The sequence below is a fragment of the Chiloscyllium punctatum genome, chromosome 32 (assembly GCF_047496795.1).
Source record: "Chiloscyllium punctatum isolate Juve2018m chromosome 32, sChiPun1.3, whole genome shotgun sequence".
Taxonomy (NCBI): Eukaryota; Metazoa; Chordata; class Chondrichthyes; order Orectolobiformes; family Hemiscylliidae; genus Chiloscyllium; species Chiloscyllium punctatum.
In genome coordinates this window covers 5,544,011-5,558,665 of record NC_092770.1, presented here as the reverse complement: position 1 = coordinate 5,558,665, position 14,655 = coordinate 5,544,011, and the positions used below count along the sequence as shown (strand labels likewise).

Below are 14,655 nucleotides of genomic sequence, written 5' to 3'. Positions count from 1 at the left end.
AGATCTTAGTGGAGACAGAGAAAAGATATCCAGTATCAGAAATCAAGAGCAGGAATCTTTTTATTCTAAGAGTCTTCTCGAGTTTCTTTTTAAATTACTCCTTTTTAAGATTACTTATTGATTTTTGGAGGCTCTTTTTCATTCTAATTAGCTTAATTATTGGACAATGCAGTCACATTGTAACATGGCTTTCCCTATTTGAGTTGACATATGGGATATTTTGACTCTGTCAAAAGCAGAATTGAAAGCATTTATCAATATGTTGAATCATCAACCCGCTGCAAAACTTAGAGCCACAGTATGTAATTTCTTAGACACCGCAGTATATAAATTGGCACAACAGGCATAAATTAGCGACAAAAATCATTTTTTAAATAACTGGGACACACTTCTATACACAAAAAAACCCATCACTCCAAAGATACCTTTAACAGCTTGTGAGGTCACAGCGCATGTGTTTCCATCACATTTACACAAAGCTGGAACATTTTAACTTGGCAGTCACTACCCTATTCACAGCATCTCTAATCTCAATCCCAGATTCAAAATTAACAATTGATACAATGTTCATTAGGATAACACCCACGACATAAAGTAGTTCTTGAACATATTCATTTTCACAGAATTCGTTACCCTATTGAGTTCCTGCCTTGGAGCTAGCTGAATATTCCTTTTTTCACAGACTTGCACCTTCCTTGTGCTCCCCTTTTAATCCCAACCTCCATTTGTCTACCTCTGGCAGCTTTATTCTTCAACCCGACTATTCGCCACCAAGTAGAGCTTCCTTTTCCATCCCCTGTTCAACCTCCCCTTTCCTCATTGCGTTTCAGGCCCCTTCTCACATCTCCATTCAGCTTCCTTCTCCCAGCCCATGCAGTGCTCTTTTCCCAGCCCCATACAAATTCACACTACACCATCCCCCCTCCCCGACACCCCCAATGTATTTTGAATCCTGACCAGGAATCCTTTCAGACACATCTTCAAAAAGCAATGAGAACAGATAAGCATGGAAGTCGACATCAGGAGTCATGCTTTAATGAACTGGATGCAGTGTCACAAGATTAATTCACACTTGTTATCAAGATCCATGTACATGTCTTCAAATGGAACTTTCCTCAACTCTACCCTTAATCTCAGGTACTGTTCAATTCATCACACACATCTAACTCAAGTAACAAAGATCACTAATAATCAGGACTTATACCTGACAGTAATATGCTTCACTGCATGTTCACGCACAATATAAGAAGCCTCACACTCACATCTTACAGATTGAACACACTGCCAGACATTCAACCAGGACAGCCTCATCACATGAATACACTGGATAATGTTCACTGTCAAATATCATTCTCTATTGCAGAAAAATATAACTCTCAATCAGAGACAGCAGATAGGACAGGTCAAGAGGGCAGTGCCAAGTTGGAGAGTTGGATCTGGAATAAAGTGGGGGGAGGGGAGATTAGGAAATTGGTGAAACTGACATTGATTCCAAGTGGTTGGAGGATCTCAAGGCAGAAGATGAGGTGATCTTCCTCCAGTCGTCGGATGGCTAGGATTTGATAGTGGAGGAGGCCCAGGACTTGCATGTCCTTGGTGGAGTGGGGTGGGGCAGTTAAAGTGATTGGCCACAGGGTGGTGAGGTTGTTTAGTACGTGTGTCCCAGAGATGTTCTCTGAAACATCCGTTGGTGTCCTGTCTCCCCAATGTAGAGAAGACCACGTTGAGAGCAACAGATAGTAGAGGTGGTGTTTGGAGGGAAAATCTTTGCCGAATGTAGAAGGATCGTTTGAGGCCTTGGATGGAGGCTAGAGAGGAGGTGTGGGTGCAGGTTTTACACCCCTTGCGGTGGCAAGGGAAGGTGATGGGAGAGGAGGGTGGGGTGGTGGGGGGTTGTGGACCTAACAAGGGAGTTGAGGAAAGAATGGTCTCTGCAGAATGCTGAAAGGGGTGGGAAGGGAAATATATCTGTGGTGGTGGAGTCTGACTGTAGCTGATGGAAATGGCAGAGGATGATGAGTTGTATCCAGAGATTGTACTTATTGCGGTTGGAAGGGTGGTGTTCAAGGGCAGAGGTGTGGGAAGTGGAGGAGATGCGCTGGAAGAAATTTTGACCACGTGGGTGGGGAAATTGCGGTCCTTGAAGTAGGAAGCTATCTGGGATGTTCTGAAGTGGAACTGGTATTTCTGGGAGCAGATGCGGTGGAGGCAGATGAATTGGGAGTAAGGGATAGCATTTTTACAGGACGGTAATGGGAGGAGGTGTAGTCCAGTTTGAAGGAGATGCGGCTGTAGGCATGGGTCTGCTTCAGTTTTTGTAAAGGGCTCATGTTTGGAAGTAGTCCCAATTCTCCTCACAGGACAGTCCTCCCATCTTAACAATTGACTTTGTGAACCTTTGTTACACCTCCCCTCTTAATGTATCCTTCCTTCGGTAAGACTAAAACTATACTCTGTACTCCTGGTGAGGTCTCAAGATAATTACAACAAGAGGATTTTTTAAACTTTTACACTCAAACCCCTTGCAATAAAATCTATCCTAATTTCTAAATATTATTCTAATTCTCACTGTACCATCATGCTTACTTGCTGTGATGTGTAAAAAAGGGACCGAAATCTGCAGATCAATAGTTACTCATACCTTACATTTCAAGTAATATTTGGTCTTCTTCATACCAAAGTGGATAATTGCACACTTATTTCCCAACATGACAATCAATCCACCATATTCTCCCTTGAGTTAGAGCCTCACCTTTTAACCATCTTGTTAGCCTTCATGGGCCAAATAACTTATAATCCCTTGTTTCTTCTCTTGTTTCTTTCTGGAACAGCAAGGTTACACTTGCTACTTTCCAATCAATGCCATTATTCTGGAACCTATGTGATTCTAGAAGGAAAAAAAGACTAACTAGTCCATATCATCTCGATTGAAAATCATGGGTGCAGGCATCAAGTTGGGAGAATTTATTGTTTTTTTCATTCCTCAGTGTCAATTGTTTTTTAATTCCCACAATTTGTGAAATTCACCTTTTGATCTTTTTCTGTGAACATTATCCAAGTGTTGGTAAAACTGCTTTAGAATTACCTCATTCTGCAGCACTGCTGCCTCACAGTGCAAGGGGCCTGTGTTTGATTCTAGCTTCAGGTGACAGTCTGTGTGGAGTTTGCACATTCTCCCCGTGTCTGCATGGGTTTCCTCTGTGTGTTCCAGTTTCCTCCCACAGTCCAAAAATGTGCAGGTTAGGTGAATTGGCCATACTAAATAGCCCACAGTGTTCAGGGATGTGTAGGTTAGGTGCATTAGCCAAGGGAAATGTTGAGTAATAGGGTAGAGAAATGGGTCTGAGTGGGATACTCTTTGGAGGGTTGGTGTGGACTTGTTTGGCCAAAAGGCCTGTTTGCACACTGTAGGAATTCTGTGATTCTCCATTATAATTACTCTTATTTCAGTCTCTAAAGAATCATGTTTACTTTTATTGAATCCTTCAGTTTTGTGAAAGTTCTCACAATCTGTTTTTATATGTGGTACTAGCTTATCTTCATGGTCAATATTCTCCGCCTCCAACAAAATTCTGGGTGTTCTGGTTCATCATTTGTATGGAGTTTTTGAAGTTCACACCATGAACGAGGGCAGGTCTCCATCTTTTCCATCACCATTCATCTAGTCCTCTGGATTAATGCTGTGCAAAGTGCCATTTAAAACTGGACATTAAAGTCTAAGCTGTTCATAGACCTCTTCTAGTCCAAGTGTCTTTTCTCTTGTTATACAACACCTTGATCAACATGTAAGGAAGCAGACTGGGCTGGACCAGGCCACAGTCATTCAAGTGAACCCAAATGTTCCATTCCATATGAAATTTCCCTTACAATTGTTCTATAAGAGCCTCAAGGAAGGATCCCATTCTCAAATAGGGAGAAAATGAAGATTAAACAAAAAATATTGCTAGGTGCTCAGATTTACCTAAAAACAGGGTGATTATAGAAAAAAATAGGAACTGTGCTGGAATTATATCTTATGGCTTTGGCAATTGCATGGCAAAGTAATTAACAAAAACATACGCTTGTTTAAGAATGATTAGAATCTCACCTGCTGAGTAATTTCAGCACCTGGGAAGGAATCTATTTATTTCACCTGCAAAGATTCACTCTTTAACTTGAAAGAAATTATCTGGATTTATTTCCCTCAGTAGCACTGATTCTCAGCAAATCATTTTGTGGATACAGAATGTGTTAGAAACAAACCATTGAAATTCCCTGCAAGTGAATAAGGTACTCACAATTTTCCAAGTGGTCAAAAAACCCAATTGGAATCTCCATTACTGAAACAAATCCAAGTACTTCATCTCAGATGTCAAAGCAACATAACAAAAGATTTATCATTACATACATCTATTTCAAAACGTATTCAGTCATGAATTTAATAGTTTAATTGAAATTTTTGAAAGATTAAAATATGGAAAATTAAGTCAGTTGCACTTCCAGACACATCCTAAATGAATTTTACATGAAAGCACATGGTATTGTACTTTTAAGAGGACATACTCTGATGGAGATGTACTACTGGGCCTTAAGTATAATGCCTTCAATTTTATTATAATGTGGCACTGTTGTAGAGCTTGATTTATGGCTTGAGAACTTTAAACCTGCTTTCATTAATAATTTTGGCATTGTGCATGGCAAAGCTATGTCAATTCAGCTGGTCTTGTAGCTGTACGGAGGCAAAATGGGCTGAATCAGCCAAAGTTAGTAAAGTGGATGGGGAGCAGGGTGGAGCAGTATTGATTTCAAGAGCAAGATCCAGATATCAGACTCTAAATGTGATCAGCTACTGAGAGGGAGGTGGGAGAGAGGGAACATTCTGAGCCAAACTCATGTCTGGCATTGTAGTAGTACAAAAAAATGATACAGGTATTTTAATGTGGTGTCTTTAGAGAGTTCAAGATAAGTATGGTCTATAGTAGAATTCGTAACTTTACATAATGGTCTCATTTTTAACGACAACGGAAGGCTGGACATTGTGATTGAAAACAAAGCAAAAATGTATACATTACCAGAACTGCAATTCCAGGAGGGCTGTCCTAACCCATCAGCAGAATTCAATCAGATCTGTGGAAAGCCCAGATACATGGCATGAACTACCTTTGCAGTTTCTCCAGGTTTTTATGGACCTTGTGGTGACATTTAATGAAGGAAATGCTGGAACAGTGGTAACGTCAGTGAACTAACTCAACCAAAGGCTCAGTCTAATAACCCAGGGACATTGGTTCAAATCCAAATACGAGAGTGTGGTGTTGGAAAAGCATAGCAGGTCAGGCAGCATCAAAAGAGCAGGAAAATCAAAGTTTTGGGCAAGAGCCCTTCATCAGGATGGGCTTATGCCCGAAACATCGATTCTCTTGCTCCTTTGATGCTGCCTGACTTGCAGTGATTTTACAGCACCATGCTCTTGACTCTGATCTCCAGCATCTGCAGGCCTCACTTTCTCCTAGTTCAAATCCAAATACAGCAATTACTGGAATTTAAAATTAATTGATTAATAAAAATCTGGAATTGAAACTTATCTCACTCTCATGAAGCTTTCACCAATTGTCATAAATACCCATCCAGTCCAGTGAAATTCCTGAGGGAAGGAAATTTGTTGCCCTTACCTGTCTAGTCAATATGTGACTCCAAATCGGTAATATGCTCAGTTTGAAGTCAGCTCCTGACCATTATTTCAGCCTTGTTCCAAACATGGACAAAAGAGCTGAATTCCAGAGGGGAGGTGAGAGTGACTGTCCCTGATATCAAGGTCACATGTGACCAAATGTGTCCTCAAGGAGCACTATTAAATCCAAAATCAATGGGGATCAGGAGAAAAAGTCTTGGCTAGGCGGGATCATACCTGGCACAAAGGAAGATAGTTGTGGTTATCGGAAGTCAGTCACTCAGTTCTATGACACCTCTGCAGGAGTTCCTCAAGGTAGAGTCCTGTTGCTTCATCAATGACCTACCTACCATCATCAGATCAAAAGTGGGAATTTTTGCTGATGACTTTACAATGTTCAGCACCATTCATAATTCCTCAGATACTGAAGAAATCAATGTCCAAATGCAGCAAAATCTGGACAATATCCAGGCTTTGGCTGAAAATCAGCAAGTAACATTCATGCCAATCAAATGCCAGACAATGACAATAAGAGACATTTTAACAATTGTTCCTTGACATTCAATGGCATTACCATCACTGAATGCCCCACTATCAACATCCTGAGGGTTGCCATTGACCAGGAACTGAACTGGATTAGTCAAACACGGAGTGTGGATACAAGAACAAGTCATTGGCTAGGAAACTTGCAGCTCACCTCACAACTCCCAGAACCTGTCTGCCATCTGCAAAGCATGTCAGGGGTGGGATGAATTTGCTTGGATACGTGTAGCTCCAAAAGCACTCAAGAAACCGGACACTATCCAGTTCAAAGCAGCAAGCTTGACTGGCACCATATTCACAAACGTTTACTCCCTCCACCACTCACATTGAGGGCAGTGTGCATGATTTACAAGAGGCATTGAAGAAATTCTCTGAGTCTCCTTACATTGCACCTTCCAAACTCATGACCACTAACATCTAGTAGGGCAGCATGGGACCATCAGTATCTTCAAGTTCCCTTTCATGTTACTTCCTGGCCTGACTTAGAAATATTTCACCATTTCTTCAGTATTGCTGGGTTAAAGCACTGAAACTTCCCCCCCCACCTAATTGCAATATAGGTCTACCTACAGCAAATGGACTTCAGCAATTCAGGAAGCTCAGCACCAGCTTCTCGAGGGCGAGTAGGAATAGACAATATTGCTGACCAAGACACCGATGCCCATGCATGAATAAAAAGAAACTTAGCGGCATTCTGCTCCAGCCTAGCAAACTACCAGTTTATAGTTTGGTGACAAAAGCTCCCATCAAAGAATATGAACAAATTATCTTAGGTAATAAGGCAAAACCTTGTGGAAATTGTTTTAGATACTTTTTCAAAATATCTGACACACTTGCATGACATATGTGTAGCTATTTTTGTACTGGCTTAATGCCTCTATGAAAACAGCAGACAAAAGAATGTAATAGGAAAATGTCAAGTGCTTAGTCTAGGTTATTCGTGTCAAGCAGTTACGGCAGAGTACCTTTTACAATAAACATACATACAAAAGAAATAAACCAGGACACATGGTTCAAACATCATATTCATATCAGCACATTAGCATAACTTTCATCTGTTTTTAACGATGCCTTGGTTTATATCAAGTATCAACAAGTTAAACAACAATTTGCAAATCACTTTGGGGCATGTTGAGCATTCTCGTTTCAACACTGACAATCTAAGAACAGTGTTGATTGTATAACATCCAATTATTAATTTATTTTAATGTATATTTTAATATGATTGCTATTGACAAATGCAGTTGAAAACACTCCTTGAGCTTTATGTAGATGATAGAACATTACAGCGCAGTACAGGCTTTTCGGCCTGCGATATTGCACCGACCTGTGGAACCAACCTGAAGCCTATCTATTCTACACTATTCCATTCTAGCCGACATGCCTATTCAATGACCATTTAAATGCCCTTAAAGTTGGAAAGTCTACTACTATTGCAGGCAGTGCGTTCCACGGCCCTTCTACTCTTTGAGTAAAGAAACCACCTATGACATCTGTCCTCTATCTATCACCCCTCAATTTAAAGCTAGGTCCCCTCGTGCTAGCCATTGCCATCTGAGGAAAAATGCTCTCACTGTCCAACCTGTCTAACCCTCTGATTATCTTATATGTCTCGATTAAGTCGCCTCTCAATCTTCGTCTCTCTAATGAAAACAGCCTCAAGTCCCTCAACCTTTTCTCGTAAGACTTTCCCTCCATACCAGGAAACATCCTAGTAAATCGCATCTGAACCCTTTCCAAAGCTTCCACATCTTTCCTATAATGCAGTGACCAGAACTACATGCAATACTCCAAAATCTGGCCGTACCAGAGTTTTGTACAGCTGCAGCATGATCGCTTGGTTTCAAAACTCAATCCCTCTACCAATAAAAGCTAACAACCCTATCAACCTGGATGGCAACTTTCAAGGATCTACATACCTGGACACCGAGATCTCTCTGCTCATCTACACTACCAAGAATCTCACCATTAGCCCAGTACTCTGCATTCCTGTTACTCCTTCCAAAGTTACTATATGTAACTTTGAGGGCTATTGCATTTACACTCTAAAAATTCAGTTCTTTTGTTGGACAAGCACAAGGAACCAGGAGACTTCCCAGGAGAAGGCAAACTAAGTGAAAGAAGGAAAACTGACCAAATGGGTGATATTTGCAGTGTGGGGGGAGAACCCAGAGGTGAAATTTTAACTTAGCAGGTAACTATAGTAACAGCAATTCATTGAAATTGCATTAACAATTAACATTAACTAGCAAAGACCCAAAAAATGTTCAATATCTTTAGTATCTTTTCTGAAACAGTAAAACGGTTTTTAGAATCTTTTCTGTAACAGTATCTACCCAATTCCTCGGAATATGTCATTTCTCCCATGCCATCTCAACACTTACTCCATTTCATACATCCCATTCATTCCCTCCAATCCCACGCCATTCACTTCCCAATGCTGTCTACCCACTCCCGGACAGTGCCCATCACACACCACATGCCTACATGCTGGCTAACATTCCGAAAGATAAAACAGGTTTGCAACTGTTGTTGCTCTTGCCTCTCAAAGCATCTTACATAGAATTAATTACTTACGGAACTACACCAGATAAAGTGTAAACCATGACACCGCAAAGTGCTACACACTATCGCAAGAAGTTTTATAAATTGCAGTGAATAGCCGCTGCCTTGAAATTACCTGAACGACAGAGACTGGAAGAACCAAACCTGGTTGTGGACTGACGTACTCCACATACCTTGTATTCAACAATCAAAATTTGTTTTACTCTACATTAAACAGCTGAATGTTACAGTAGAGTATGCAAATATTCATTTTACCAACTGTCATCTCAGAGATACAGAAACAACAGGCAACTTAAAATTTAAAAAATCCATAAACCAAGACCCACAAATCTGGTGGCAGCTGTCTTTTTTTTAAAGGTTCCCCCTTTTTGCAGTTTAGTGGGAAATGATTGTCCAAGATTACTCTGTAAATCAATGTCAGTAGTGTGCAGGTTTCTCTCCATCTGCATGTCGCTCCACACGTCTGTTGGTTTGCACCTCTCTGGGTTGCCTGCTCCATAATAGATTGGTAGAAAATTTCTCCAGTTAAATTATGGAAAGGAACCCTGAAGTCTTTGGCCCATTTGGGTGTCCCTTCCAACCATGAGTTAAGTTTAGTCCCATTCCCTCTCCATCACCAAATCTGATAAATTCCACCTCCATATCATTACAAATCTTAATTCACTCTGGTCTTTGTTTATCTGCTGCTAAAATCCTCATCTTTGCTTTCAATACCTCTTGACACAGCTTTTCAATGTTTTCCCAGCTGACCCCATACATAGAGTCATAGAATCATGGAGACGTACAGCATGGAAACAGACCCTTCGGTCCAACCCGTCCATGCCGACCAGATATCCCAACCCAATCTACTCCCACCTGCCAGCACTGGCCCATATCCCTCCAAACCCTTCCTATTCATATACCCACCCAAATGCCTCTTAAATGTTGCAATTTTACCAGCCTTTACTACATCCTCCGGCAGCTTATTCCATACCCATACCACTCTGTGAAAAAGTTGCCGCCTAGGTCTCTTTTATATCTTTCCCCTCTCACCCTAAACCTATGCCCTCTAGTTCTGGATTCCCCGACCCCAGGGAAAAGACTTTGCCTACTTATCCTATATGTGCCCTTCATAATTTTATAAACCTCTATAAGGTCACCCCTCAGTCTCTGACGCTCCAGGGAAAACGCCTGATGCCTGTTCAGCCTCTCCCTATAGCTCAAATCCTCCAACCCTGGCAACATCCTTGAAAATCTTTTCTGAACCCTTTCAAGTTTCACAAACTCTTTCTGATAGGAAGGAGACCTGAATTGCACGCAATATTCTAACAGTAACCAAACGAACCAATGTCCTGTACAGCCGCAACATGACCTCCCAACTTCTGTACTCAATACTCTGACCAATAAAGGAAAGCATACCAAATGCCTTCTTCACTATCCTATCTACCTGTGACTCCACTTTCAAGGAGCTATGAACCTGCACTCCAAGGTCTCTTTGTTCAGCAACACTCCCTAGGACCTTACCATTAAGTGTATAAGTCCTGCTAAGATTTGCTTTCCCAAAATGCAACACCTCGCATTTATCTGAATTAAATTCCATCTGCCATTTCTTAGCCCATTGACCCATCTGGTCAAGATCCTGTTGTAATCTGAGGTAACCCTTTTCGCTTTACACTACACCTCCAATTTTGGTGTCATCTGCAAACTTACTAACTGTACCTCTTATGCTCGCATTATATAAATGACAAAAAGTAGAGGACCCAGCACCGATCCTTGTGGCACTCCACTGGTCACAGGCCTCCAGTCTGAAAAACAACCCTCCACCGCCACCCTCTGTCTTCTACCTTTCATCCAGTTCTGTATCCAAATGGCCAGTTCTCCCTGTATTCCGTGAGATCTAACCTTACTAACCAGTCTTCCATGGGGAACCTTGTCGAATGCCTTACTGAAGTCCATATAGATCACATCAAATGCTCTGCCCTCAACTATCCTTTTTGTTACTTCTTCAAAAAACACAATCAAGTTTGTGTGACATGATTTCCCACGCACAAAGCCATGTGACTATCCCTAATCAGTCCTTGCCTTTCCAAATACATGTATATCCTGTCCCTCAGGACACGAAACGACATGACCAGCTATCCATAGTAGCCACACACGCAGATGACAAACAACATGAATTCGACTGGGACAGATCTCTGAAAGTTGCCACCCAGGTAAATAGTGCAGTGAAGAAGGCATATGGCGTACTGGCTTTTATTGGTAGAGGAATTGAGTTCCGGAGTCCTGATGTCATGCTTCAGTTGTATAAGACTCTGGTGCGGCCGCATCTGGAATATTGTGTGCAGTTTTGGTCGCCATACTATAGGAAGGATGTGGAGGCACTGGAACGGGTGCAGAGGAAGTTTACCAGGATGTTGCCTGGTATGGTAGGAAGATCCTATGAGGAAAGGCTGAGGCACTTGGGGTTGTTTTCATTGGAGAAAAGAAGGTTTAGGGGTGATTTGATAGAGGTGTACAAGATGATTAGGGGGTTAGATAGGGTTGACAGTGAGAACCTTTTTCCACGTATGGAGTCAGCTATTACAAGGGGGCATAGCTTTAAATTAAGGGGGGGTAGATATAGGACGGATGTTAGGGGTAGGTTCTTCACTCAGCGAGTAGTAAGCTCATGGAATGCCCTGCCAGTAGCAGTAGTGGACTCTCCCTCTTTATGGGTATTTAAGCGGGCATTGGATAGGTATATGGAGGATAGTGGGTTAGTGTAGGTTAGGTGGGCTTTGATCGGCGCAACATCGAGGGCCGAAGGGCCTGTACTGCGCTGTATTCTTCTATGTTCTATGTTCTATAACCTACTATTATAGGACAAGCCAAACAGAGAACAGCCAGGCAATTCCTAGAGGCATGGCACTCATCCACAGATTCAATCAATAAGCACATCGATCTGGACCCAATATACCTCTGCAACGGACAGCTGGAACTGACAACCGAAAGTGACAGAGTCAAACCACTACAAATGCTGGAGCAAAGATCACAGAAGTGCTTCACAGGAGGCTCCCAAGCACTGAGTACGTCACCTAGACAGGGGACGAAACGTCTGCAACACAAATTCTTTTTTTGATTGGTTTGGACATGATGGATGCATTGGCTCATTCTCTGCTATTAATCTTCCTATGTTTCTGCATTACAGGGGAGTGACTACTCAATACCATCTCTCTTGTCCCAACACCAACCTCCTCATTTTCCCTCCCCCACCAGAACTTTAACCCTGATTCCCAGCATCTCTCATTTTCTCTCTCGCCCTCCCTCCCATCAGAACTCCTGTTTTCAACCTTCATCAGGGTCCTTCTCTTCATCCCCATACCAAAATTGACAGTAAGAAGTTTAACAGCATTGCTTTAAACAAATATAGCAAATTCTAGCATCTTTAAAAAGGATTTTAATCATTTAATGTACTTTCTCCCCTAAACTGTCAATGTGAGTATTTTTCCCCAAGGTCAAATTTGACACTTTAACCATACCTCTTGTTCTGCTTCATTGACTTTCCATGACTATTGATTTGTTTTATTATAAATACTGTGGCACACAGTCTGAGGGCAATTTATTATCGAATACTACTACACATTGTGTTCTAATGGAATAGTGTTGTGTGAGAGTTTTGGAGAGTCTCAACAATCTTATTCTTAAATACACCTCTGTAAAATAGACTTTTGGGCTCTTCTCCCTGTTGGAAGTCACTGGCTGCCTGTTTTAATGCTGAAGCAATGGGGTCCCTGTGCTGGTTGAATCAAGCTTGCATCAAAAATGGCTTGGGGTTGCAATTGTCTCCACAGTTACCCAAAACACTGTTACTGCAGGCAAATGTCATGAGCAATAAATCTCAGTTGGTAGCTGTTTTATCCAGCTTAAACTGCTGTTCCACAAGGGGGCAGAGCCACAGATCTTGCTGAGACCTGTGCATTAAGGACTGTAAGATGATTAAAGACCAGATAAACAAATTTGTGACAAATTGTCAGTTATATTAACCACAGATGTGTGGAGTCAGTGATATCTCCTCTTTTAAAAAATATATACTGTGCATGGAATATCTGACAATAGGATTGTAAGAAAACTGCAAGGCCAGTTGTGCCTTTCACTGCAGTAAGGGACATTTACAACACATCAAAACATTTGAATTATAGTTATTTGAAAAGACAGCATACAAACTGGTGCAAATAAAGCTCTACAGTGGAATTGCAATATCCTTTTAAATCTCTTTTGGCCATATCAGAGTCTCCTATACTAGTCATCTTATTTACTACATTATTGTGGTGTCTTAAATCAGCAGTTTATTTGCGTACACATCAGTGTATACAAGCCTGTTTTAGACTTTTGCATAGAAAAGTTAGCTTTCTGATATAGACTCCTCAAATTATGACTTTTCTGAACCCAACACAGTACAAGAACAGCACAGCCAAAGTCTGTTGCACCTGTACAAGATGAGACAAGACATAGCTTGGTACACAAGGTTACCCATACAATCTGTTCATACCATGATCCTGTCATCAATGATCCAAAAATTGACAGGGCAATGTGCTAAGAGTTGGCAGAGAAAGGGGGAATTAGCTATAGGTTTGACTGCTATAGAGAGAATTTGAGGAGTGCAGATGCTGGAGATCAGAGTCAAAGAATGTGGTACTGGAAAAGCACAGGCAGTCAGACAGCATCCGAGGAACAGGAGAATTGACGTTTCTGGCATATTCCTGACGAAGGGCTTATGTCCGATTCGTCAATTCACCTGCTCCTTGAATACTGCCTGACCAGCTGTGCTTTTCTAGCATCACACTCTTTGACTGCTATAGAGCCTTCGTTGATCTCATAACATTGGAAGTCAGCAGCCACGAAGCTCCTTAGTACTGAAATTCCAGCAACAGACATGCTAACCTTGAAGATGAATTGTGAGAGAAGGAATCTCTAAGTAAAATTAAACCTCACGCAAGATTTTAAGACTGTCAGGGAAGTTCAGCATTTTTGGGAGACATTTCTTCTACTTCTGATAGACTTTTAAAGTAACACTATCACATTAGAGAAATTGTTGATAAACTTTCACCATTGAGCTTGTATGTGTGCAATGCAAACAATAGTATTTGCATCATACACTATAAATATACATACCAATTCATAAACCTGCATAGTCTGGTGAGATCAGCTTTACAAACTTGTAAGTGAACATTAACAGCTTTAATAACTATTTATTGGGAATGTTCAAAGAGGACACCATCTGGAAACCTACAGACTCAGGCTCCAGTTCCATGGATTCTTCAATTCGTGCTCAGCAGCTATTCATATAGTAAAGGTATAGAAATATTTCGACTCAACATTAGCCTCCCCATCCCTTTCAATGGTTATCGATTAACCATTAACTTTTAACTCCTTCTTCCCACCACAACCCCCCCCCCCCCCCCCGCCCCCACCAACAGCAACCAGGACCAGCAACAAGTCTCTTCTGTTTGAGAAGGTGCTGTCAGTTCTCTAGGAGAATGTGTAGGTTGTATGTACACCTTGTATGGGAACGTGAGCTTTGGGGTCGATTGGGATCATAGCCTCTTTAAAGAGGATTTTCAGAAATCCTATGTAATCTGTTTTATTCCAATCTCCTAAGCTTGATAACACTCCGTGACTACTAATACTTGAGCTTTTAGGTCAGCAGATAGTATTTGAGGTTGCTAGATTGTTGCAATTCTTATTTAACCTTGATCTATTTGAGCTCCTTTTGTTGAATAAATTCAAGGTTTTGCTGAAATGTGCCTCAAGAAGCTCTGTCATTCGGTCCTCTAGTTTTTGATTGAAAACATATCGAGTATATCCGAGGCTCATTGATGAGACTTTAGTGCAGCATCAATTACTCAACAATTTAACGATGTTGAAACAAAAATAGAAAGTGC

At 41.3% G+C, this 14,655-nt stretch overlaps 1 protein-coding gene across 2 annotated transcripts in view; it reads right to left on the bottom strand.

Moving 5' to 3' along the window:
* kcnd2 (potassium voltage-gated channel, Shal-related subfamily, member 2) overlaps positions 1-14,655 on the bottom strand; it is a 506,561-nt gene that overhangs the window by 233,676 nt on the left and 258,230 nt on the right. The gene's annotated exons all lie outside the window — the stretch shown is intronic.